Below are 24,569 nucleotides of genomic sequence, written 5' to 3' on the forward strand. Positions count from 1 at the left end.
TCCGCTCTTTAGTCAACAGGGTTATTCCGTCTGTCACAGCCTGTGGGTCGTGCCAATGTTGTTGAGCCCGGGTCATTCCCAGTGGAGAGGGATGAGCATAATACTCCAATTTCTCTAAATGTGGGGATACGTCTACCCCTGTTACTCCCTTGGAGGTCATTTATATTTCAGTTCTCTGCCCTCTGAGGGTGAAAAGTTCTTTCGTCCCGGGAGCAACCCCTTTCACCCCAGGGGAAAACCCCGATGCTATCCCAGTTTCCTTTGGCAGTTGCTTCTGTTCTAAAACACGGTATCCTGTTTATGACACCCGTTAATAATGTCACAATACAAATCTGCGACCCTGGTCTCAAAACAGATTGCACTAGGTTTCATGATACCCCATGGACAAATAAAGGTGAAGTCAACACCAAGCAACTGATAAATCCAATTAAACCTGTTTATTGACTACACAAGAGGAAGGACTAAGCGGTCCCGGGTGCAATCCTAGCTATTTTATACCGTATGTTATACCACAGTAGCAAAATGAACTTTCGGCACCCTACATTATCAGTGAGTTAGAGGAGGCTGAAGGAGAGAAAAGGGGAAAAGGAAAGGAAGAGAAGGAGAGACGATAGGGAAGAGAGAGATCACCACCCTCGGTTCCAGTGATGTCTTGTCCCGCGTTGTCCTTGACTGGAGGTTCCTGGAAAGTGGGCTGGCAGTTACCTGCCTTATCTTGCACCTTGTATAGTTTCTTTTTTTCCGAGATCCTCCCCTGAGGCAGAATTTTGTCCGAAAGTTTGAGCAGGCGTACTGCGTTGTTCAGAAAGTTCTCAAAATGGGTCTGGGGGAATAGGGGTTCCAGGTGGTTGACTTGACCTCTCTGTTGCCATGACCATGGTAGGACCTTTCTGTGTGCACATGCCCTTAATCTTTAGTCAGGATGGGGGAGTTAATGCAGGGGGCAGCACCGTATTGCCTGCACCAGGCCTGCCATCTCTCACCGCTTCCTAGCTCTGGAAACAGCTTGTTTAAGGCATACCTCATGTATCATGTCCCTGACACTGGGGTGTACCAATACAGGTTTTCCTGCTGATAAGAAGGAATAAGGATCAGTCCCAAAGATGCTGAGAATGTGCCCTGTGCCCACTTGGTGCCTACTGAATAACCTGCTGAAGGCAGCGCATATGCACCGAACATGAGGCTACACTTGTCTTAGGCAGCAGGCAACTAAGGCTGCCTGGCATGGTAGGATGTAGTTGTAGTTCTGCAAGGAGGTATGTTGTGTTTTTGTACTGTAGCTGTGAGTGTCCTAGAGCTGAGGAAATGGGTGGCTGTTTGAATAGAAGCAGGTGGGAAAAGGGAGGGGAATGATTGCGCCCCTTCTCCTGGCGGCTCGGTGCCGGCGGCGGTGGCCGTTTCTCAGCGCCGTCCCTGCTGTGAGGAGAGGCCGCGGGTGCAGCGGTTCTGGTGGGGGCAGCAGGCTGGAGGCAGGAGGCTGCCAGCGCCCCGGTGCCCCTGCTGACGGCCCTGCTTTCCTCGGGGCAGGTCCCCAGCTCCTCTCTGCGCCCAGCCCGGCTGTGGGCACCGTGAGGAGCAGGAAACGTGAAGGCTCCTGAAGGCCATGGCCAGAACCAGGCTTTCAGGTATTGCAGCAAAGCAGCAGCGGGAGATCTGTGCCCTTCTGGAGGGCACTTGAGTCCCACAGGACACCTCCCAGAAGCAGTCAAGGGTCTGAAGGTGACGTCTCCTCAGGAGAGCACTGACCCACAGCCCCATCACAGCCCTGTGCGCTCAGCTCTGCCCCACAGACGCCTCCCGGCAGCAGGGCAGTGTTGAGGGACATCTGCGTGTTGGCAGGTGCTCAGGGGCAGCGGGGACAGATCCTGCTGGGGCCAGCAAAGGTGCTGCTGGTGCTGTGCGTGGGTGGGGAGTGGGGGAAGGCACTTTCTGAGCTTCCTTGTAGACCTGCTGGTCTCTCCACCAGTTTTGGAGTCTTGGGTTCTTGTCCAGACTTGGCAGCTCCTCTCCCTTCCCCCCACCCCAGCAGCAGGGACCTGAAGGCAGAGACGTGGGGAAGCTCCTTGGCTTTGGTGTCATCCCTGCCTGGAGCTTCCTCCTGAGAAGCCCCTGCGAAGTGTCCTGGGGTCGAGCGGGAGCTGTGAGCAGCCCTTCCCCTCGCAGCCCCTCTCCATGGGGGGATGAGCCTGCCCTGCCGCGGCTGGTCCTTCCCCCCAGAGCTTCCCCAGCCCCTGTTCAGCCTGTCTGTAGTTATCCCTGGGTGTTCCCTGGAGGAGGCTGGGTTCTGCTTTGTGTCTGCTGGGAAACAAATGCTGGTGAGGTGTGAGTGAAGGATCAGCATGAAACGTGTCTGTGTCTAAAAGCTGAACTGGAGGACACAGGTGTGGGTATTTTTTTATTTTTCTTTTTGCTGCCTTGAGTTTTACCTCCTGAAATACTGGCAGCTGCTGAATTTCATAGAATCATAGAATCAGTAAGGTTGGAAGGGACCTCTGGAGATCATCTAGTCCAACCTCCCTGCTCAGTAGGGTCACCTGGAGCATGTTGGGCAGGGTTGCGTCCAGGCGGACTTTGAATATCTCCAGAGAAGGAGACCCCACAATCTCTCTGGGCAACCTGTTCCAGTGCTCCGTCACTCTCACAGTGAAGAAATTCCCCCTCACGGTCAGGCGGATCTTCCTGTGCTTCAATTTCTTCCCATTGCCTCTTGTCCTGTCACACGGGGCAACTGAAAAGAGTTTCTCCCCATCCCCTTGACACCCTCCCTTCAGGTACTTGTACACATTGATAAGGGAGGGATTTCTGGTGAGAACAGAGCCCCATGGGTAGGAAGAGAAAAAAAGAGAAAAAGCAGGAAATGGAGAACAAGAAAAGTCTTTTTCTAAAAGAAAAAAAAATAGGTTTCCTATTAATTGCAATGAATTAATGGTTTTATCTCCATTCCCCCCAGCCTTCCAACTCAAGCGCTTAATTTCATTCTGGCTGTGCCAGGGCACAAGGAGAAAAGGCAGTCCAGGGGCTACGGCCTGACTCTTGAGTGCAGCCCTAGGGCAGGGGCTCGAGCGAAGTAAATGAGCGTGCGAGAAACCTAGCCCAGCTCATGAAGCTCAGCACTGGAGCTCCGTTTTTTTTTCTCTTGTCACAGTGGTAGGTTGGGGGCTGTTGACACATGGAGCTAAGGAGGGTGTAAAACCCTGCTGCAGCAGCACGTGGACCATTGCTTCTGGTCCTTCTCTCAGCCCATGACAGTCCGTGCCATTTTGTAGTGAGAGGGATTTCTGTCTGAAAACGAGCTCTTGAGTAGGAAGAGGATTACAGGAGAGGGAAGCAGCTACTTCCATGGCAGACCAGGGCTTACAGCAGCTGGAGGAGGTCCTCAAACTGAGCCCAATATTAAAATTATCTTTTCTCTTTTGTTTGCTCACAAGCACTGGTAATGAGCAGCAGGAGTCAGATTTTTCTAAGTTTTGTAATTTTTATTGTTATGAGCAAGGTTCCTCTTGGTTTGCAGCAGAAGAAAGCACCCTGAGCAGCTTTTTGTTATGACTTTCAAGCAACAGTAAGTTGTTACATATCCAATACTTTAGTTTACATAACCAACTAGATCTATGCATGATTCTTAGTTCTACCAATCCCCTTGTTGTGTTAGAGTACCAGATAGTTCCATGCCAGCCTCATATGGTCCATCTTAAAATCATCCATTAGCTGATGCTGATTTTGCACCTCTTCTAGTGTTGTACCTTTGTCCTGCTGACTGGATTAAACTGGCTTCTTTGCAGATCTTCACCTTTGTACGAGAAACATGGCTAAGGCAACATCAGGTAAGATGTTCTGCTTGCAGAGCGTGCAATCTTTCATGTTCTTTTCCTGCAAAACTAGAGCGTAATGGAAATGTCCTCAACATTCCCTCCGTTTACTTCATGCGTACCTGCTCTCAGTGTTACCCGGTCTATACTTATATCCCCTTACACATGAGAGGCAAGTTGAACACACTGGACCCATGCATGAGACACAACAGAAAAGCACAGTTCCTCCTGCCAGAAATAACATTAAAATGATTAAAATATGCCTGCCCATGCTCCCAGATCTGGGAGCCATGACTGCAACCGTGACCAATCTATTGACGGGGTATTAGCCAGCGAGTGCTCTTTGGGTCTTTGATGGAAGGTACAAACATGTCATTGAATGACATTTACATCATACTCCATTCTTTTGATTTGTTTGCATACAAGCAACAGGCGGTGTATAGCAGTACACACACTCCGCCCTGTGTGGCCAACAGCTAATCTAGGGCCCATCGATTTTGGATGGCTAATTGAGAGAGCGCTCTCACTTCTCCTCTTTGTAGATTTTTTAAGGCATCTACAGTAGTGTTTTGAATGACTGCAAGGGTGGTGGAGATACTGGCAAGAGCTATTTCACCTCAGCATCACCTAGACCTGGAAACAGTGCACACACAAATAGATTCACAGAGGAGAAACTCACCTGGGCCACTCTCATGGCCCTTGACTATGCTGTTGTCCTTCTGGACATAACAATCTTCTGTAAATGGCTTTCATCTCCTGGCAAGACACAAAAGGGAACAGTTGGTCTTGCCTTTTCATTATTACCCTGAAATCCAAGCTGTGAGCCTTTGCCCTGGAGCACCTACACAAGGACAACAGCATGTCACTTCCATTTCTAGTGCCTAGGTAGAGCGATCAGCCCAGGGAGCAGCTTCACTGGAAAGGGTGTCTGACACTGGCAGAGCAACTCAGCACTGCAACAGCCCTCAACCTCACGCCAGACATCTGCTGAGCCAGCCAGTCTACGAGCACCCTGTCTCTGCCCCACTCTGCTGGCTGGTCGGCTACATGCAACCAAGTGCCAGCCAGAAGAGAGGCATGCAGGACACTCGCCACTTGCACACTCCTAAGCACTGCTCTGCTCGCTGCCCTCCCTACTATAGACAGCAGCAGACAGGGCATCCCCAGGTGCCCCATAACACAGAAAGCCCCAGTCCCAAGCCCTTCTGTTCCCTTCTAGTCCTCCAAGGCCTTGCAACAGGCACTGCCTCTCAAAATCCACTCACAGCTCAGGACCTGCTCACTTACCACCTCCTAGAAATAGCGAGCATGCACTCTCACAGGGGCTGATCAGGCCAGCGCTTGCCTCTCGCGTGTGCCTCAACTTCCATGAAAATGAAATCGCAGAACAGAGGGAACATAATGCATGCCAAACAGCTGGGAGGTTAGTGGTAGGATGTATGTGCTCATCACCACTGCCTTGACTCCAGCTACTCCAAGCAATGCAGCTAGAGCTACATGGGGCTCCTCACAACCACCAAAAGTGCAGACAAAATCCAGCACCTTCCACCTTGCCAGGGTCAGCAGTGTCAGCACCTAACCACACCACACCTAGCACACTGATGGCTACACGTGGCTGCTTGCTTATTTCCTTGCTGCAGCACAGAAAGGTCACACTACAGCAGGATGGTGGGGTAACTTGCAGACACTGCACCTGGAAGAAAGAGAAACCTGGGCTGCGCATCCCTCGCAGGACACTTTTCCTTGCTGCTCCCATTCAAAGGCACTCTTCCAAACAGATCTCCTACAGGAAGGATTCAGCCCCTTGACAGTCAGCTCCTAAGAACATATCTGCCCTTCTCCAGAGACCACCACACCACAAGGCCTTCACTCCTTCAAAGAGCTTCCAGCAGGCCAATGCCCAGCCAGCAAGTTGCATCTCCCACAACGTCCTCTCCTCTCAGCAAACACTGCTGCAGACCAAAGCTCTCATGAACCAAAGGAAAAGAGAACAATGGAGGGAAAATGCAGGCTTGCTTCACATTGTAGAGCAAGGAGAAACACTCCCTGGCCTTTAGGCAGCCTCCATGCTGCAGATCCCGGAAAGCGCTTAGCAACCCCAAGGCCTGAACCTCAGTGCATCAAAGGCAGCAGGCTGCCAGCAACTCTGGCCCATGATACCAGGGCGGCCTAGGCCCGGAGAGCATATTCACACCCTCACCTTGAGGCACTCCCCACGCACAGCACCACTCTCTCCAGCTATCTCCTCCCATGCTGAGCACCAAAACCAGCCCGCCCACACAGCCCCCCACAGGGCACCCCTGCGCTGTGACACCCTGCATCCACCTCTGCTCGCCTCACACAGGGTTGCCAGCAAACACGCACCTCCGCATCAGCAACACGCAGGGCACCCCAAGTGCCCCACAACACAGCGGGCCCAACTCTCCAGCTCTTCAGTTCCCTTCTAGTCCTCCAAGGCTCTGCAACAGGCACTGCCTCTCAGCATCCACTCACAGTCCTATACCTGGTCACTTCCCATCTCCAGGAAGCAGAGGAGCGCTCTCACAAGGACTGATCAGGCCACCTCTTGCCATTCGTTTGTGCCTCAACTTCCCTGAACAAGAAATCTCTTTGAAAATGTGGACCATACCTGTTTGGGGGTGACATTCCTTCTGTCTCCTCCAACAGTCTTTGCAACCATTCTCCAGGGACTGCATACTTGGACAGAAAAACACCAACCTCCAATGTGTTAAAGTTCCAAATGTGTCGTAAAAGCAGGTGGACACCTGAAAGACAGCGACAGCATTCAGACCATGCAGGAAAATCTCACAAGCTCCCTACTGTTTTGACAGGGGGGATTTCTAAAGCACACACACACTCTGGGAATAACAGATTACTAGCACCACTGCACACACCACCACTAGATTTATTCAGTAGTTTAAAAAGTCTAGTTGGACTCCCTAGATGACCAGTGGTAGGCTGCAAGCTTCTGCTTAGCAACTTAGCAAATGCAAAGTCAAACTCCATGTCCATGTTCACCAGAGAACATCACCCACATTTTAAACGTAGCAGTACAAACTCAGGATGACAGAGTGGACTAGAATTTGTGTCAGATGATGGGGAACATCTACTTCTGCTTGATTAATTAGTTGCCTTTCACTACTGCTGTAGAGCTCTGCAGGGGTCAATCCCTCCTCTGGGCACACGCAGCAAACCCAGGAGTCACCTCACCACCAGCATCCAGGCCATGTAGCTTCTCCCGACCAGTCAGCTGCTCACAGAGAGGTGACCTCGTGAGTCCAAACTCCCAGCACATGCCTGCTGCTGGCCGATGGGCTTCAGGGACAGAACTTTCCTCAAAATAACTTCCCCAGCCACGAACCACTGCTGCCCTGGCAGGCATTTGGACAAAAGAGACCTCACACTCGACGCCCGTGACTAACTGCCTGCTGCTGGTGTATCGGGGACTCAGGAAGACGGGACCTCACAGTCCCCTGCGCAGCCAGGTCTCCATCGCTGGCCGAGAAGCCTCTAAGGCAGCAATCACCTCACTAGAGCTTCCTCAGCCAGGAGACGAATCCTGGCTGATCAGCTGCACGGGCAGAAATGATCTCAAAAACACATCCCAGCACGGACCTGCTGCTGCCCTATCCACTGCTCCGCTGGGAGTGACATCACAAGCCACAGCCACGCCTCCCCCCTCCAGCTGGCCTATCAGGAACGCGGGCAGAAGTGACCTCATCAGCAGCAGCTGAGCCCTGGGCCTCCTCCAGGCCTGCCAGCTACCTACAGAGCCTTGATGGACACGGGGCGTTTTCTGATACAGCCCTTTAAACACTAGGGACCTCACTGCCCACCCTGTTGCTGCCTGCAGCTCCCCCTGCCTTTTCCCAAGGCCGAGCCAGCTCCCGAATGGCCTCCCTGATTCACAGCAGCAAAGCACCCATTACATAGCAGTTGAAGCCCCCCCCCAAAAAAAAGATCAGCTTTAGCCTAGGCAGTCTCTATATGTAGCAAGAGGAGCAGTGCTTCATGTCCCAGGCAGAGGGAGAAGCCTTCCTGCATCTCAGAAGTCTACTTCCTTCGCAAATGCTGAACAAACCCAGCAAATCCTCTACACATCAAGCACAACAAGCACTCTCCGATGTTATGTGCTGACAATGTCAGACATGGGGAAGGACTCTGTCCAGGATATTTCAATTGCTGGGTTTGAAACTGGTCGTTCGTCAACTTCCAAGGCCCCTGGACAGCAAAACACCTCACAGCTAACAGAACTCTTCTGCAAACACCCTTCAGTCTGCTCCCAGGGTCACAGGTCCTGGAGCAAACCAAGAGGCATGGAGCAAGCACGACGACTCGCGCACGAGACCTCGCGAGGACACCAGCAACCTGCTCTCACTTTGCCCTGCAGCTCCCAAACACAGCTCTCAGCAGCACCTGGGGGCTGCAGGGGCAGCACCAGATCAGGGAAGCACCTGAAAATGCATCTTGTACCCACAACACAGGCAAAGCTCCCTGCACCCAAACGCCACCGAGCCGCCCCGGCCCAGCTGCTCGGGGCAGGCCGGCACGCCTGGCTCGCAGGTCAGTTCCCCTCGGTGACAGGGCGCTGGGTCCCCTGCTCACAGCCCCAACAGCCCCTTCGGGAGCTCCTGCAGGAAAGCAGCCCCCTCGCCAGCACCGCTGCCCCTGCCCCAGCAAGCGGGCACCCACCGGCATCTGAACGCACCCGCAGCCCCCACCAGCCCCGCTCGCACCCGCTTTCACTCCCGCCCCCTTCGCGCCTGCTTCGCTCCCTCTCCTCTTGCACCTCTCCCTTCTCTTGCCCTTTTCCCACTCTGGACTCCGATTGACTGTGAGAGCCATCACTCAAACCCATCCCCGCCCTCCTCCTCATGACAGCCAATAGCAGGGCTGCACTCGGCGATGCCATGGCAACACTGCACCCTCCCAGCCTGGCAGCCAGCTCCGCCCCCTCCCCCGCCGGACGGCGCCATCTTGTGGGCGGCAGCACGGGGCGCGGCGGGGCCTCGGGGCAGCCCGGCGCTGGGTGCCCGGGCAGTGCGGGGCCCCGGGCCCGGCCGCTCTGCCACAGGGGCCCCGTGGGGCTCCTCGCTGCCCTGCAGCCTGGGTGCCGTGCTGGGCTTGGAGGGCAGCCCTGGGGCCTGTGCTGGGCCAGCCCTCGTGCAGGCGATGGGGCCCTGGGAATGGCCGGGGTGCTGGAGCCTGTGGGTGACGTGCTGCTGCCCTTGGGCAGGGCAGTGTCCTCTCGGCCCTCCTGCCCCGGCCCCTTCCCCAGGGTAGCCCAGGGCTGGCAGCCCTCCCACTGCACCTGGCAGGGCTGGGCTGTGGCCAAGCAGGGGCTGCTCTGTGTGGGGCTGGGCTGTGCCCCGAGGGGTCACTCCAGAGGGCTGAGGAGCCCCATGGGGGCACAGGGCAGCAAGGGGGAGACCAGCTCTGAGCCTGCTGGTGCCAAGGAGTGGAGGTGTGGGGTCGTGAGGAGCTTTGGGGGAGATGGCCATGTTGGGCTCAACCCAGCACCCCACCCCACACAGAAATGTCCTTGGGGCAGCCAGGACTTACAGGGTGACAATGGCACCTCCACCTGGTCACAAAGCGCTCTCCCAAACAGGCTTTCTTTTCGGTGCAGAGGTTGGAGCCCGATGTGCAGGAGGACAGAGGCTGTGGCCATCTCTGGAGATGCCATCTAGGATGGCATCTCTGAGCCCCAAATCTGCTCTGCCAAGTTAGAATCATAAAAGGATGCAAACGGTATCAATCCTCACTGGAAAGCTACAAAAGCACTGGAAACAAGGAAGTGCATTCCTGGGTGATGGCGTCCACGCAGCAGTCCTCCATCTCACTTGTCCCTTTGCCCTCAGCTCACCTCTCAAGCCCAGGACGAGGGACGCTCTTCCCATCTCATCACCCAATACTCCTTTCCAACATGCTGCTGCTCCTCTGCATGTCGACAAGGGGTCCTAGCACAGCCCCATTGCCTCCTGTGCCCCCTGCTTGCCACGGAGCCACTACGAAGGACCGCGGTGGGGACTGTGTGAGCAGTGCCCAGCAGTGCCTGGGCCTCACAGGGAAGTGAGGGCTCCCACCCAGGACACCACGGAGACCTCCCTGTGATGCAGCACATCCCGCTGTGACCTCAGCTCGTGTCATCTGGGGGCTCACTATGTCATTGCCGTGGAGATGGCCCAGCCAGGGAGCACGAAGATTTCCTCTCACATCCTGGAAAGCAATCCCCTCCCTTCCCCCAGTTATTTTCCAAAATTTTCTGATAAATCCTTTCAGGAATGTCTCCAGATAATGCCAAAGTCAGGGAATTAGCTAGAAAGGGGCCCTGGAGAGGTCGCTCTTGCACTGACAAAGGTGCCTTTTGGCACCCCAAAGGCATCCCACTCCCAGGGATACCTGGCCCTGGATTTCCCTCATCCCCAGAAGAGCCTTGGGGATTAGGGCAGCCCCAGCCCCAGGACCCAGGAGCCCTGGCTGCCACATTGTCTCCCGAGCCAGACAGAACTCTCAGGCAGGTGCCTAGGGTTATTTATCCCTAGGTGCAGGACTCTGCACTCTACACGACCCTCAGGTGTGTCAGCCACTCCTCCCAGCTTGGTATCATCAGCAAACTTGCTGAGGTGGCACTCCGTCCCCTCATCCAGGTCACTGATGAAAAAGTCAAACAGGATGGGACCCAGTACTGAGCCCTGGGGGACGCCACTAGCCACAGGCCTCCAACTGGACTCCACGCCGCTGATGACAACCCTCTGAGCTCTGCCTTTCAGCCAGTTCTCAATCCACTTCGCTGTCCACTCGGCCACTTCTCCCCTTTCCACGAGGGGAGAACATCCACGGCCAGAAGCAGCACACGCAGCGGCTGCTCTGTTCCTCTCCCTCCTGCCCTGCTGCCTGCGCGGTCCCCAGTGCTGCAGCTCTCACAGCTCAGGGCTTCTCAGCACCCGCCAGGCCACAGCGCGGGCTGAAAACCCCCGCCGCGTCCCCGGGGTGCTCACAGGCAGCAGCTGCCCCCAGCGCAGCGCAGAGGTTTCTCTCCCGTCCCTCCTCTCCTCCCCTCTCCTCTCCTCTCCCCTCCCCTCCCCTCCCGCAGACTCGCCCAGGCCCCGGGGCAGAGCGGGGCCCTGCGGCAGCAGCGCCCGGCAGCAGCATCTCCCCACGCAGCAGCACAGGCAGCTGTGGGCGCATAGGCCCCGCCCCCACACCCGGAAGTGACGCCTCTCACCCTGCAGCCCCGCCCACCCCACTCTCCCCCAGTGGCTCCCGTGGGGCGTGGCCTCCCGGGGCGGGACACCAGGGACGGGCTGGAGGGAGGTGGCAGTGCACGTGCGTGGTGCAGGGGCCGGGTGGGGAGGGGCGGGGCGGAGAGGGGAGGGGAGGGGCGTGGCCAAGAGGGGCGTGGCATGTCCGGGCAGGGCGGAGCATGCGCAGTGGCCCAGAGGAGGGCGGTGAGGGGCGGGGCGGGAGCGGGTCCGGGGCTGCCCGGCCCCGCGGGCAGGGAGGGGGCGAGAGACGGCTGCTGCCGCGGGGCAGCGTCTCCCGGCCCGGGGCCGCCCGGAGCCTTTAGCCGCAGCGCCGGGAGCTGCCGCACCGGGGCTGAGGGCCGCGGGCTGGGCAGAGCGAGCGGCCGTGCGCACGGGGGCAGCCGGAGCCGCCGCGGCCCTGCTGTGTGGCAGCAGCGGCTGGGGAAGGCCCGGCCCAGCCTGGGCCGCCTCCGGCCCCCGGCAGCCCCCGGCTCTTGTGCCCCTTCTCCTGGCGGAACTGTGGCTGTTGTGTCTGCCACCGAGGCCTACCAGCAGACACCAGGGCCTCCTTGTCTCTCCCTTGCCCCTCTGGGGACTCTGAGCGGTGTCACCCCGTTGTCCTGCCCTCAGCATTGCGCACGCTGAACCTGCACACAGGCCCCAGGAGGAGCCCTGGGCAACGCAGCAGGGAAAGGATCTCCCGTCCCAGCGGCTCCATGGCTGTACTTGGCTTTTTTGTTTGAGAAAACACCTCAAGGGTTTACATGTCACCAGAGCCCTCTGCACATTTCCTTTGCCTACCTGTAATCAGTGATTACAGTTTTCTGCTCTAATTAGATCTGGGTGAGTTGTTGTTGTTGCTAAAATGGCCCTCAGTGGGATCCGTTAATGCTCGCAAGCTTTGGCAGCTGCTGAGCTGGGGGCTGCTCTTACGAATTCCTGAATGAGTCCAAATGCAGGCCCTGAGGCATTGCACTGCCTCGTCGGCTCTGCACCAGAGCCCGGACAGCAGCGCTGCAGTATGGGGGGTGTCCTGAGAAGCCTCGAATCCTCAAATGTGGGAGATCCAGGTGCCAGGGCTGTACAGACCATGGGAGAGCAAGGGTGCCAGTGCGGATCCAGAGTGTTCGGGCTGCACAGATCCCTGGAGGAGCCAGGGTGCTGGTGTGGGGAAGGGCAGGGGGCTGAGGAGCGTACCCAGGGGAGAAGCAGAGCCCCAGGGGGACACTGAAAAGCCCAAGGACCATCTGAAGCCCAGAGATGAGACTTGGCTTTCCTCAGGCTCACACAGAAGGAAAGGTTCATGGGAAATGGGAAAACTTCCCCAGATTGGCTACGCGGCCTGGCCCATGGCTCTGGCCCACAGAGTCTGGCAGGGACGAGGGTCCTGGGTAAAGGCCTCTGGATGATGTGTGTTTGCTCTTTTCCGGCATATCCTCTCTGTCTTAAGCACCGCAGAGCGAGAAACCTTGCCAAAGACTTTCCAAATCTAAGACCCTGCTTTGGTGCCTAAAGCAGGAAGGTTATGTCCTGTCCCTTATTCTCCTACACCCTACTTTGCATAAAAGAGCGATGCACAGCAGCAACCAGTTTTGAGGCTCACCAAAGCATCTCAGCCTGTGGCCACCCCTTGTGCTTTCTCATCCCACCTGACTTTGATCCTGTAAAAATGCCAAACCCCAAACCAACCCTAGGAGATTTGCCTAGTGCAGCAGCCAGGGAGTGCAGGAGCCCAGAAGTGACCTCTCCAGTTCCCTACTTCAGGTATTTCCCTGACTTTGGCACCATCTGGAGATATTCTTGAAGGATTTATCAGAAAGTTTGGGAAAATAACTGGGGAAGGGAGGTGACTGCTTTCCAGGAGGGGAGAGGAAATCTCTCTGCTCTCTCCCTAGCGGTGCCATCTCCATGGCAACGACATAGTGAACCCCCAGATGACACGAGCTGAGGTCACAGCGGGATGTGCTGCATCACAGGGAGGTCTCCGTGGTGTCCTGGGTGGGGGCCCACACTTCCCTGCAAGGCCCAGGCACTGCTGGGCACTGCTCCCACACTCCCTACCACTGCCCTTTGTAGTGGCTCCATGGCAAGACTGGAGACAGCAGTTAATGGGGCTGTGCTGGGACCCGTCGCTGACATGCAGAGGAACAGGAGCACGATGAAAAGGGGTTAGGTTTAGCTCAGCTGGTTAGAGCGGGGTGCCAATAATACCAAGGTTGTGGGTTCGATCCCTGTATGGGCCACTCATTTGAGGGTTGGACTAGATGACCTCCAGAGGTCCCTTCCAACCTTAACGATCCTATGAAAAGGAGTTTTGGGCGAAGAGAAGAACGTCCCGCCTCTTGCGCTGCAGAAGTGAGCCGAAGGCAAAGGGGCAAGCAAGGAGGACTGCTGGATGGACACCATCTGCCTGGACCACAGTTCCTTGTTCCCAAGGCTCCTGCAGCCCTCCACTGAGGGTAAGGGCTTCGGGTACTTCTTCCCGAGATGTTGCACAAAGATTGGTAACTGAATCCAGGGCTGTGGGTGTGTCTGGACAGGGCTGGGTGCTGCCGCAAGAGTCATCACTGAGGGTCCCATCTGGCTTAGTGGACTGCCAGGACTCCTGGGTCATGGGGCGGGAGATGCCCTGAGACCCAAGGCTTCTGTGGGGCCAGCTCCATTGCCTTTTCGGGTGTGTGTGGGGGGGGTATGGGAATTCATGGCAGGTTTCCCTGGGATTGGGTCTTCATTTGCAGTCTGACTCTGAGAGGAATTCGGGTCCTACATCCCAGGGGCTGGGGTATCCTACCACTTTCATGGGGCTCTCAAGAGCCTGCTGGGAATGTCCATATACAATAAGGAAACCACCTTGTAATAACCCCACATCCTCTGCATGTTTGAGAGAACCTCTGTTCCTTTCATGCTTTAAAGTTGCCACAGCATGTTTTGTGCTCAGAGAATCCATCTCGAGAAGGTCATAGCCCGTGTCCTTGTGCAAATTAGACTCGAATGTCTACATGCAAAAGAAAGCCTAATTGGGAGAGCACTTTGGAAATGGGTGGAGGCACAGTCCCCACTGCCAGAGTCCTGACTGACGCAAGGATTTTTCTCTGGGCAGTGCTCGGGTGAGCCCAACAAAGCCATTTCCTCCCGCCCTCTCACGACCCCACACCTCCTCTTTCTAGTACCAGCAAGCCCAGAGCTGGTCTCCCCCTTGCTGCCCTGTGCCCCCATGGGGCTCCTCAGCCCTCTGGAGTGACCCCTCGGGGCACAGCCCAGCCCCACACAGAGCAGCCCCTGCTTGGCCACAGCCCAGCCCTGCCAGGTGCAGTGGGAGGGCTGCCGAGCCCTGCGCTACCCTGGGGAAGGGGCCGGGGGGGCAGGAGGGGCGAGAGGACACTGCCCTGCCCGAGGGCAGCAGCACGTCACCCGCAGGCTCCAGCATCCCGGCCATTCCCAGGGCCCCATCGCCTGCACGAGGGCTGGCCCAGCACAGGCCCCAGGGCTGCCCTCCAAGCCCAGCACGGCCCCCAGGCTGCAGGGCAGCGAGGAGCCCCACGGGGCCCCTGTGGCAGAGCGGCCGGGCCCGGGGCCCCGCACTGCCCGGGCACCCAGCGCCGGGCTGCCCCGAGGCGCCGCCACGCCCCGCGCTGCCGCCCACAAGATGGCACCGTCCCGCGGGGGAGGGGGCGGAGCTGGCTGCCAGGCTGGGAGGGTGCAGTGTTGCCATGGCATCGCCTGAGTGCAGCCCTGCTATTGGCTGTCATGAGGAGGAGGGTGGGGATGGGTTTGAGTGATGGCTCTCACAGCCAATCGGAGTCCAGAGCGGGAAAAGGGCAAGAGAAGGGAGAGGTGCAAGAGGGGAGGGAGCGAAGCAGGCGCGAAGGGGGCGGGAGTGAGAGCGGGTGCGAGCGGGGCTGGTGGGCGCTGCGGGTGCGTTCAGATGCCGGCGGGTGCCCGCTTGCTGGGGCAGGGGCAGCGGTGCTGGCGAGGGGGCTGCTTTCCTGCAGGAGCTCCCGAAGGTGCTGCTGGGGCTGTGAGCAGGGCCAGCAGCAGGTCCGCGCTGGGATGTGTTTTTGAGATCATTTCTGCCCGAGCAGCTGATCAGCCAGGATTCGTCTCCTGGCTGAGGAAGCCCTAGTGAGGTGATTGCTGGCTTAAAGACTTCTCGGCCAGTGACGGAGACCTGGCTGCGCAGGGGACTGTGAGGTCCCGTCTTCCTGAGTCCCCGATCCACCAGCAGCAGGCAGTTAGTCACGGGCATCGAGTGTGAGGTCTCTTTTGTCCGAATGCCTGCCAGGGCAGCAGTGGTTCATGGCTGGGGAAGTTATTTTGAGGAAAGTTCTGTCCCTGAAGCCCATCGGCCAGCAGCAGGCATGTGCTGGGAGTTTGGACTCACGAGGTCACCTCTCTGTGAGCAGCTGACTGGTCAGGAGAACACACACGGCCTGGATGCTGGTGGTGAGGTGAGTCCTGAGTTTGTTGCATGTGCCCAGAGGAGGGATTGACCCCTGCAGAGCTCTACAGCAATATGGAAATGCAACTACTCAGTCAAGCAGAAGTAGATGTTCCATACCATCTGACACAAATTCTGTTCGACTCCATCATCCTGAGTTAGTACTGCTACGTTTAAAATGTGGGTGATGTTCTCTGGTGAACACGGACATGGAGTTTGACCTTGCACTTCCTGTGAAGTAGAAATTCCCCCTGTAGAGACAGCAGGGAGGTTGTGAGATTTTCCTGCAAGATCTAAATGCTGTCGCTGTCTTTCAGGTGTCCACCTGCTTTTATGACACATTTGGAAGTGTAACGCGTTAGAGGTCTCTGAGTTTCTGTCCGAGTATGCAGTCACTGGAGAAGGAGTGCAAAGGGTGTTGGAGGAGACAGAAGGAACGTCATCCCCCCAAAGTTATGGTCCCCGTTTTCAAAGAGATTTCGTTTTCATGGAAGTTGAGGCACAAGCAGGAGGCAGGAGCTGTCCTGCTCAGCCCTTGTGGGAGCCCTTGCTCTGTGCTTTCTGGAGGTGGTAAGTGAGCAGGCCCTGGGCTGTGAGTGGATGTTGAGGGGCAGTGCCAGTTGCAAGGCCTTGGAGGACTAGAAGGGAGTTGAAGGATGGGGAATCGGGCTTTGTATGTTGTGGGGCACTTAGGGGTGCCCTGCCTGTTTTCATATGTGGTACAGTGCCGTGTGTGTTGCTGATGCAATTGTGCATGTTGGCTGGCAACTCCATTTTAGAGGCAATGGGCGATGGATGCAGTTTGCATCACTCTAAAAGCATGGCCTGTGGTGGGGCTCGGTGGCTGGTGGTTGGTAGCTGTAGTGCCTTGGTGCTCGGCATGGGAGAATGTAGCTGGAGGGAGAAGTACAGTGCAGGGGGAGTGCTGCCAGGTTGGGGAGCTGGGGAGCCCTGTGAGCTAAGGAGGTGTTTGCTCAAAGGCCCCAGGCTGCCATGGTGTCATGGGCCAGAGATGCTGGCAGACTGCTGCCTTCGGTGCCCTGAGGTCCAGGCCTTGAGCTTGCTAAGCTCTTGCCAGGATGTGCAGGTAGGACGCTGCCTAAAGGGCACGGAGTGTTTCTTCTTGTTCTGAGATGCGAACGAAGCCTGCTTTTTCCTTCCTTGCCTCTTGTTTGCTTTTCCTAATGAGATCTTTTATCTGCAGCAGTGTTTGCTGAGAGAGGAGGAGCGGGTGGGAGATACTTGTTGCCAAGTGGGCAAGGGAATGCTGTAAGCTCTTTGAAGGAGTGAAGGCCTTCTGGCAAGATGGCTGTTGGAGGCAGTCCGGTATGTTCTTGGAAGCTGACTGTCAAGGGGCTGTGGCAGAGCTGTGTGGTGGCCCCAGTGGTTTGGTGCTCAGCATGGGAGGAGGTGTCTGGACAGAGCAGTGCTGTGCAGCGAGAGCCCAGCTTGCCATCATTGTGTCCTTCTGGGAAACCTGGGTGAGGACTCTTGGTGACCGTGTTCTCACCTGAGAGCATGGTGGTGCAAGCCAGAGATACTTGGAGTTTGGTGATTTCTGTCAGCTGAGGTTCAGGCTTGCAGTTTTTGAAGGTCTTGCTGCTTTCCTGAGTCTTTGAGATGTTACCGTTTCCCCTGGAGAAAGTGATCTTCTCACTGCTTCAAGGCTTTCTGTTGAATCCAGATGCTCCTTGCACCTCCTCGTCTCAGACCCTAACCCATTCTGAGCCATCAGAGAGATTGGTAGTTAATGCAAGCCATCAGAACCATTTTTCAAGTTTGTGCCTACAGAGACCCTTCCACTTCTAGACAGGGGAGATGCAACCTCACAAGAGGTCAGGGCTCTCAGGGTGATGGGTGGCTCCTTGTCCAGGGAGGCACCTGTCCTTGGTCAGTGTTGGAGGCAGCATCTGCAAAGCCACTGGTCCCTTTGGAAAGAGTCTCAGAATAGCAGATGCCTTGAGCCTGCGGTGGCAGGGGCGGACATCTGGAGGTAGGGATCTAACTCCCTGCTGAAGGCAAGTCCCAGTGGAGGAGGTATATTTGGGCCTTTCTCAGTAGAGATTTGATTATCTGCCTGGATGGAGATCTGAGAACCTGTCTGGATCCGTGTGCCACAGTTTGGCCACCCTCCTGGAGAACAAGGGTTCTTCTTAACATCTAAGAAGAATTCCCCATTGTCCAATTTGTCCCTGTGGCCTCTCATGCTCTCAGTGTGCACCTCCAAAAAAATCCAGCTCTGTCTTCTCTGGGCCCTCCATAAGCCAGCTGTGCTCAGCATGTATGTCCCCCTTGGCCTTCTCTTGTCTAGGCTGAAGAATCCGAGCTCTCTCAGCCTCTACTTGTATGCCCCATGCTCCAGCCCTTGACTGTCTTGGTGTCCCTGTGCTGGACTCCCTGCTGCGTGTTCGTGCCTTTCCAGAACTGGAGTGTCCAGAGGGGACCCGATACACAGAAGTGGTCTCACCTGTGCTCTCACAAATGCAGCTCAGCGCAGAGGGGAGACATTTGCCCCCGACTGTTGCGACTGTGGAAGGCCAGCAGAACTGACAGTAACACTGATTTTCTCTCTCTTTCTAGATTATTCCAGTCATGTGCGTTCCCAGTGTAGTCCTAGAATCGCCGAGGATGGAGGCAGGATGCCAGGGTGTGTCCCTGTACCTGTCAGCATCTTTGCCACTACTGGGAGCACTCTGCGCAAGCAGCTGCAAGTGAATGAGGTGAGGCTACTAGGTATGGATGTGAAGGCTTCTGTAAGTGCGCCTGGCTTCCATGGGTGACTTGGCGTGTGGGTTCACGTCCGCTGTGCTGCAAGTTCTGCGTCACACAAATGCTGTTACTGCCAGCTTGCGCTGCAAATGCTAGTGTGTTCCCTCCTTTTCCTAGACGGTTGTGGTGCCACGTATTAGTCTGAGTGTGCCAAAGACTCTGTAGCTTGAAACTGAGGATGTCTCACAGTTCTTGGGCTCCTGTCTCTGTGAGGGCTGAAGAGGTGCCCAGGCTCAGGTTGTGGATCCACCTGTGGAGCTCAGACTGCTGCTTCAAAGCCCGTGCAGCCAGGCAGCTGGCATTTCATCAGCCTGCCAGCCTGGGGCTGTCTCCTTGCTTGGGCCTCATTTCAAAGCCTCTGCATGCTTTTTTTCCCTTCACGGGGGCTTCTTGTTGAAGTAACTAAAGGAAAGGAACCGAGGTTACTTTGGGCTGAGGAGGCCTTCCGGGCTCTCAAATATTTCTACATTATATCTGTAGCTTTTGTATTATTAAAGAAAAACCCCACCGCTGCCGTGACTAGGTGGAGGTTCCTTAGGGGATGGAGGTGGAAAGTTGCAGCCTGCTCTGCCTGAAGAAGGCAGAATCCTTCCCTCTGAAAGCAGCAGCATTGCCCAGTGAGCCAGCCCTGTGCCTGATCTTGTGCCGATCACTTGCACATGCCCTGTGAGCCTAGAGTGCCTTGGCCACCTTCTGGTGTCAGCACAAGACTAACTGTCCCTGCTGGGATGCGAGTGAGCCCCTGAGGTGCTCCCTCTGAGGAGAGCAGCTCCATGAGGAGGCAGCAAGTGCCCTTGGGGCCAGAGGAGCAGGTGCCCAGGAGAGGATCGTGCAGAGGGAGAAGGAGCGGCATGCAAATGCCTGCTGCCAGGCTGCGCACGCACTGCCAGGCCAGCTGGAGTGCAGGGGTGAGGTGAGCCATGGGGCTGGAGGCAGAGGCAGGCAGCAGGCATGGGAGCTGCCCGGAGAGTACTGGGCTGGTTTGGCAAAGGAGCTGGGGGGCAAGAGGCAGGCAGGAGCTGCTGCGGCCAGGTGGGAATTTCTTGCTGGCCCTGGGGAGTTTCCCTGGCACAAAGCACACCGACCTGCATGCTCCAAGGCCGCCACGGAGCCTGTGAGCTCTATGCTGAGGGGCAGAGAGCAGCTCTGGGCCCAGCTCAGCCAGGTAGCATGCAGCCAGAGCTTCCCTTGCACACAGGCCTCAGGTTTCCTGCTCTTCAGCAGCCACTCGTACCAAGGCAACAGCCTCCACCCTGGGTGTCCTTCTGCCCACAAGCGGGGCAGCAGCAGCAGCTGCACGCAGCAGTGCAGCGCAGCCGGAGCCCAGCTTGCTCCCACCAAAGGCACAGGCTGCCTCTGCAGCCTGACGCACAGGGCTCACGGGCTTCTGCACATGTCCTCACAAAGGTGCAGAGCTGAGCCGTGACGCTGGCCTTGAGAGCCTCTGCCTGTCTGCCTGGAGCTGCTGAGGAGCAGGTGGGAAGCGCTGTCAAAGAACAGGAGGTCTCTGCCCACTGGCAGCATTTCTTGCACAGGTGGAGGCACCATTGCCACCCCATAAGTGCTGGCTACCCCAAGGATTTTTCTCTGGGTGTGCAGTGCTGGGGTGACCCTGACACGGCTATCTCCCCCAGCGCTCCTCACAACCCCACACCTCCCCTCCCTGGCACCAGCAGGCCCAGAGCTGGTCTCCCCCTTGCTGCCCTGTGCCCGCATGGGGCTCCTCAGCCCTCTGGAGCGACCCCTCGGGGCACAGCCCAGCCCCACACAGAGCAGCCCATGCTTGGCCATGGCCCAGCCCTGCCAGGTGCAGCGGAGGGCCTTCCGAGCCCTGGACTATCCTGGGGAAGGGGCCGGGAAGGGCAGGAGGGGGGCAGCAGCACGTCACCCGCAGGCTCCTGCGCCCCTAACTGTGACATTTGCCCCTAACTGTGGCGACTATGGAAGGGCAGCAGAACTGACAGTAACACTCCGATTCTGCCTTTCTTTCTAGGTTGCTCCAGTTGTGTACGTTCCCAGCGCAGTCCTCGAGCCGCTGGGAATGGAGGCAGTACGCCAGGGTGTGTCCCTGTAGCTGTCAATGTCTTTGCCACCATCGCGAGCCTCTGTGAAAGCAGCTGCAAGTGAATGAGATGAGGCTGTGTACGGATGCGACGGCTTCCATAAGCGTGCCTGGCTGTTTCAGTATTTGAGAGGCCAGTGGTAGGCACATAGCTGCTGTTTTTGCTTGTGAGGTGCCTATTGCCTTGCTGTCTGATAGGCCAGCAGATGGCCCATGGCTTTGATGAAGCCTGTGAAGTCACTACTTCCTCAGAGCCAAAGAGGCAAGTAGCAATGAAGTTCTTTGATACCCGTTTGAAAGACTTCCACATGGTAAATGTCAGTTCAGGCTGACTGCCTGCTAGGGCAGTGGCAGGCCCATGGCTGCGGGCTGTGCGTGTGAGGTCACTTGGGCCTCAGTGCCTGACAGGGCAGTGCCAGGCTTACGGGTGTTGTTTGTGCTTGTGAGGTCGCTTCTGCCTGAGGCCTGGGTAGGCCAGAGCCAGGCCTATGGATGCTATTTGTGGATGTGAGGTGGCTCCCGCACCAGTGCCTGGTATGACCGTGCTGGTGGTGTGGCTGCAGATAGCGGTTGTGAGGTGCGCTGCGCACAGTACCTGGCAGGCCAGTGCTGGTTCAAAGGCTGCTGTTAGCTGTTGTGAGGTCCCTTGTGCAGCGGTATTTTATAGGACTGTTGTAAGCCCATGGCTGCTGCTTGTGGCTGTGAGGTCACTTCTGCCTCCGTACCTAGCCTGGCTGATCTTTGCTCTGCTGAGGCCATTCTGCCTCAGCGCCTCATGGACCAGCGCAGGCTCCTGGGTGCTGGCCGTGCTTGCGACGTCCCTTGTGCCTCCGAGCCTGAGAGGCCGGTGCCGGGGCCCTGAGTGCTGGTTTTGCTCGTGACGTCCCTTGTGCCTCGGCGGCTGCTGGACCACTGTTATGTCCTTGGACGCTGCCTCTGTCGGTGAGGACTCTCAGGCCCCAGGGCCTGCTAGGCCAGCGATGTTCACGTGGCTGCTGCTGGTGGGCATGAGCATCTGCTGAATCAGCCACTGCTCTCAGTTTTGTGTGATCTGCCAACTTGTCCAGGATTCATTTGGTCCCATTACCTAGGTCCTTACTGAAGATGTTAAAGAATGTTTGCTAAATTTCTCTTAGGATTCCTTCTGGACTGCCTCCGTTTGGCTGTGCTCCCACATAAACCCAAGAGGTACCGTAAGGCGGAATAATTAGTCCAGGTGCTGCTCGAATGCACAGCGTGGCTGGGATTTTGTGTCATTGCCTTCCTGCAGTTTTCCCAGTCCTTCCAGATGATGCCTGCTCTTGCCCCTTCATGCATGCTCAAACTCTACGTGTTGTCCTGCAGTCCACATCTTCCGCCAGTGTCACAAATGCACAGCAGGCTCCGAGGAAACTGTCTTGCCATCTTGGGCACATTGGAAAGAAGTATGAATGTTACAAAATACTGGAACTGCCGTGCAGTGTCGTAAACCTAGAGAGGCTTTTCGGGCTAAAGAGGAAAGCTGGGAATTTGTTGCACACAACCCTCGTGCCAAAGAAACTGAAAATCTCTCTGGCCACCCGCAAGGAGGTCACAGGCTGCTTCTTGCTGATGGATTTGGAGAGTGTCCCTCTGCAAACCCACACCCAGTGCCAAAATGAGAGACACCGGCAGTTGCCTGAAGAGAAGCAGCCTGGTTGTGCAGTAAACGTGGAGCAGGCAGCACTCGTGTGTGCCTGTTATGGGTAAGGGGCTTCCCAGGGCTGCGGGCAAGGAAGTGCAAAGGCTGGAGGAGCAAATGCAGATCTGTGGGTTTATACAAGTGCTGTGCAGGGCTGGTGTGTGCACATCAGCGGAGCTGCTCAGCCAAGAGCTCTGTGGACATGGGCCCCTTTTTGCTGGTTGTAGGGGCAGAAAGGATTGTTTGTTGGAGCGTATGACAAGGTAAGTGCAGGCACCGCTCCTGTGCCCACAGCTCCTGCCTGCCCTTTTGGGGAAGGCAGATAGTGAGATGCCCAGCACAGACGCTCACTGCAAACTCCCTGGGAGACATGAGCACTTTCCCTCCAGTTATCACCGGAGGAGGAAGCCTGCTTTTCACTGGCAGCATGGTGGTGAGAGCACTCTGCACGCGACTTCAGAGACCTTGGTTCAAATTAAAAACAGAAGCTGCCCATCAAAGCCCGGTCTGGTCAGCTGAACCCCCACCTGCTCCCTTTGGAGCTGCCTTCAAGGTTCAAAGTAAAGGGCAGCCAGGAGAGTAAATACAACACAGGCAAAGCAAGGGATGGCAAAGGCCACCACTTTATCTCTGTTTCTTAATGAGCACTTCACTGAGCTTTAATTCTAGAGGAGGCATTTTAAAGTGCCCTGCTAACTTAGGAAAATCTTGCCTTCTAAAACCAGGAAGCTAACTTAGCCTCATTTCTCTCATATTCAGATCATGATTAAGCTTTGTTTCCAAGAGTACTTATTTTTTGGAGTAGGATATGCTCTTTTGGGGCCCCACTTTTATTTTTCTTTTTTGTTTTTAATTTCCTCAGAGCTTAGGTACTAGAGCTGTTCATTGCTGATTAACGATGATGGAGAAGTTACCTAGAAAGGCAAGAGAGACAAAAGGTTTGGAGGATTTTTTTTTTTTAATCCAGCTATTAACCCTCCGGCATGCAAAGAGAAAACAGGTAAAGATCTTCTCCAATTACAATGTTGCTAACTGCATTTTGAAGTAAAAAATGTGTTGCCTGGGAAGCACCAACCTGTGCAAAACCTGTAACAGCCGCCATGCCCGCACGGGGAATGGCCCAGGGCAGCACGTGCCACGGCATGGGCTGCAGCAGGGGTCGAGCGGTGCCCCCGACCACGGGGTCCCCAGTTCCCCCCGCCCCCCAGAGCCATCCTGCGAGGACGGTGGTGGCAGGGCTGAGGCCAGATGCCGTGGAGGAGGGGGCTGTGCCCATTTTTGAGGCGGATCACTGCTGGGAGCCCCCGTCCACCCCTGAGGGGATGTTCTGGGCCCCCTGAGCCCCGTGGTCCAGCCCGGCCCTGATTCCATCGCTGTGGGGCAGTTATCGCCGTGGCAACACGGATGCACCAGGCTGCAGGCGCAGTCCGTGGCACTGCGTGGGGCAGCAGGAGGGTCCTGGCTCTCCCCAGAGCGGGACAGGGTCCTGCCCCGCTCGGCGCCAGCGATGAGGAGGCGAGTCAGGCTGGAGAGGAGGGTGCCGCCACCGCAGCGGGTAGGAGGCGCTGGATGTGTGGAGATGGGCTGGGAAGCAGGCCAGGGCCATGGGGCTGGGGGCTGGGGTCATTGCTCCCGGCATCTCCAGACTGCTGGGGGGTGGCAGGTGGGGACCAAAGCAGTGCCTTGGGTGCTGCTGCTGTGACAGCTGTCGTGTCCTGGGTCCCCACAGCCCTTCCGACCTGAATGTCACAGACATCCTCTCCGAGGCTCCCTCCCCATCCCAGGAGAGCTTTCCGGGGGGCTTATGCTCCTGCTGGTGAGGGTCCCTGGGGCAAAAACACGTGACTGATGCTCTCCTTTAAAATCCAAACATTGCCTTGGGGTCCAAGCATGTGGCAGGAGTACCTGCAGGGCGGGGGCTCTTTGCATCAAAAGTGAAAGAGCTTTTCCTTTGGTCCAAAAATGCCTGAAGCTGCCCAGCGCCAGCCCCATAAAGCCTGTGGGCAAAGACAAGGCAGACACGAGGGTGAAAGGCTGCCACCGACCACTGCAAAGAGCCCTGGGTCAGGGTGGTGCATCCCGCAGGGCTGGAGCCCCAGGGATGCAATCCCTCACACTACAGCAGCCCCATTGCGGTGCTGGGGGCCACAAGATGGGCTCCCCTCCCTGATGGCCACGCACTCGGGGCTAGCACCTCCGCTCCTCAAGGCACTCTGCCTTGCTCCCCTGGAGAAGAGTGTCCCTGCCCTGTCCTTGACCGAGGCCATGGCAAGGGCACAGAGACACTCAGCTGTGCCCTGTCCCTTCTCCCAGCAGGGCACCGTGCGGCGGTTTCTAACGTTCCTGGGGACCGTCCTCTGGGTCCTGTGGCTGTGGTGTCTCAGCCAGCTGAAGGGCTGGGGGACGGGCAAGCGGACAGCCAGTGGCGGAAAAGCGAAGCTGCAGCACACCCAGCTGGGTAAGAGCCTCCTGACCAGAAGCACCACTGGCTCCTGGCACTGGAGGCAATGGGGAAGATGCACTGCCCCCCCCACCCCAGCCCAGCCCAGCCCAGGTTCCCGGGACAGCATCTGGGGTCAGACTGTGG

Source organism: Rhea pennata, unplaced genomic scaffold (assembly GCF_028389875.1).
Source record: "Rhea pennata isolate bPtePen1 unplaced genomic scaffold, bPtePen1.pri scaffold_40, whole genome shotgun sequence".
NCBI lineage: Eukaryota > Metazoa > Chordata > Aves > Rheiformes > Rheidae > Rhea > Rhea pennata.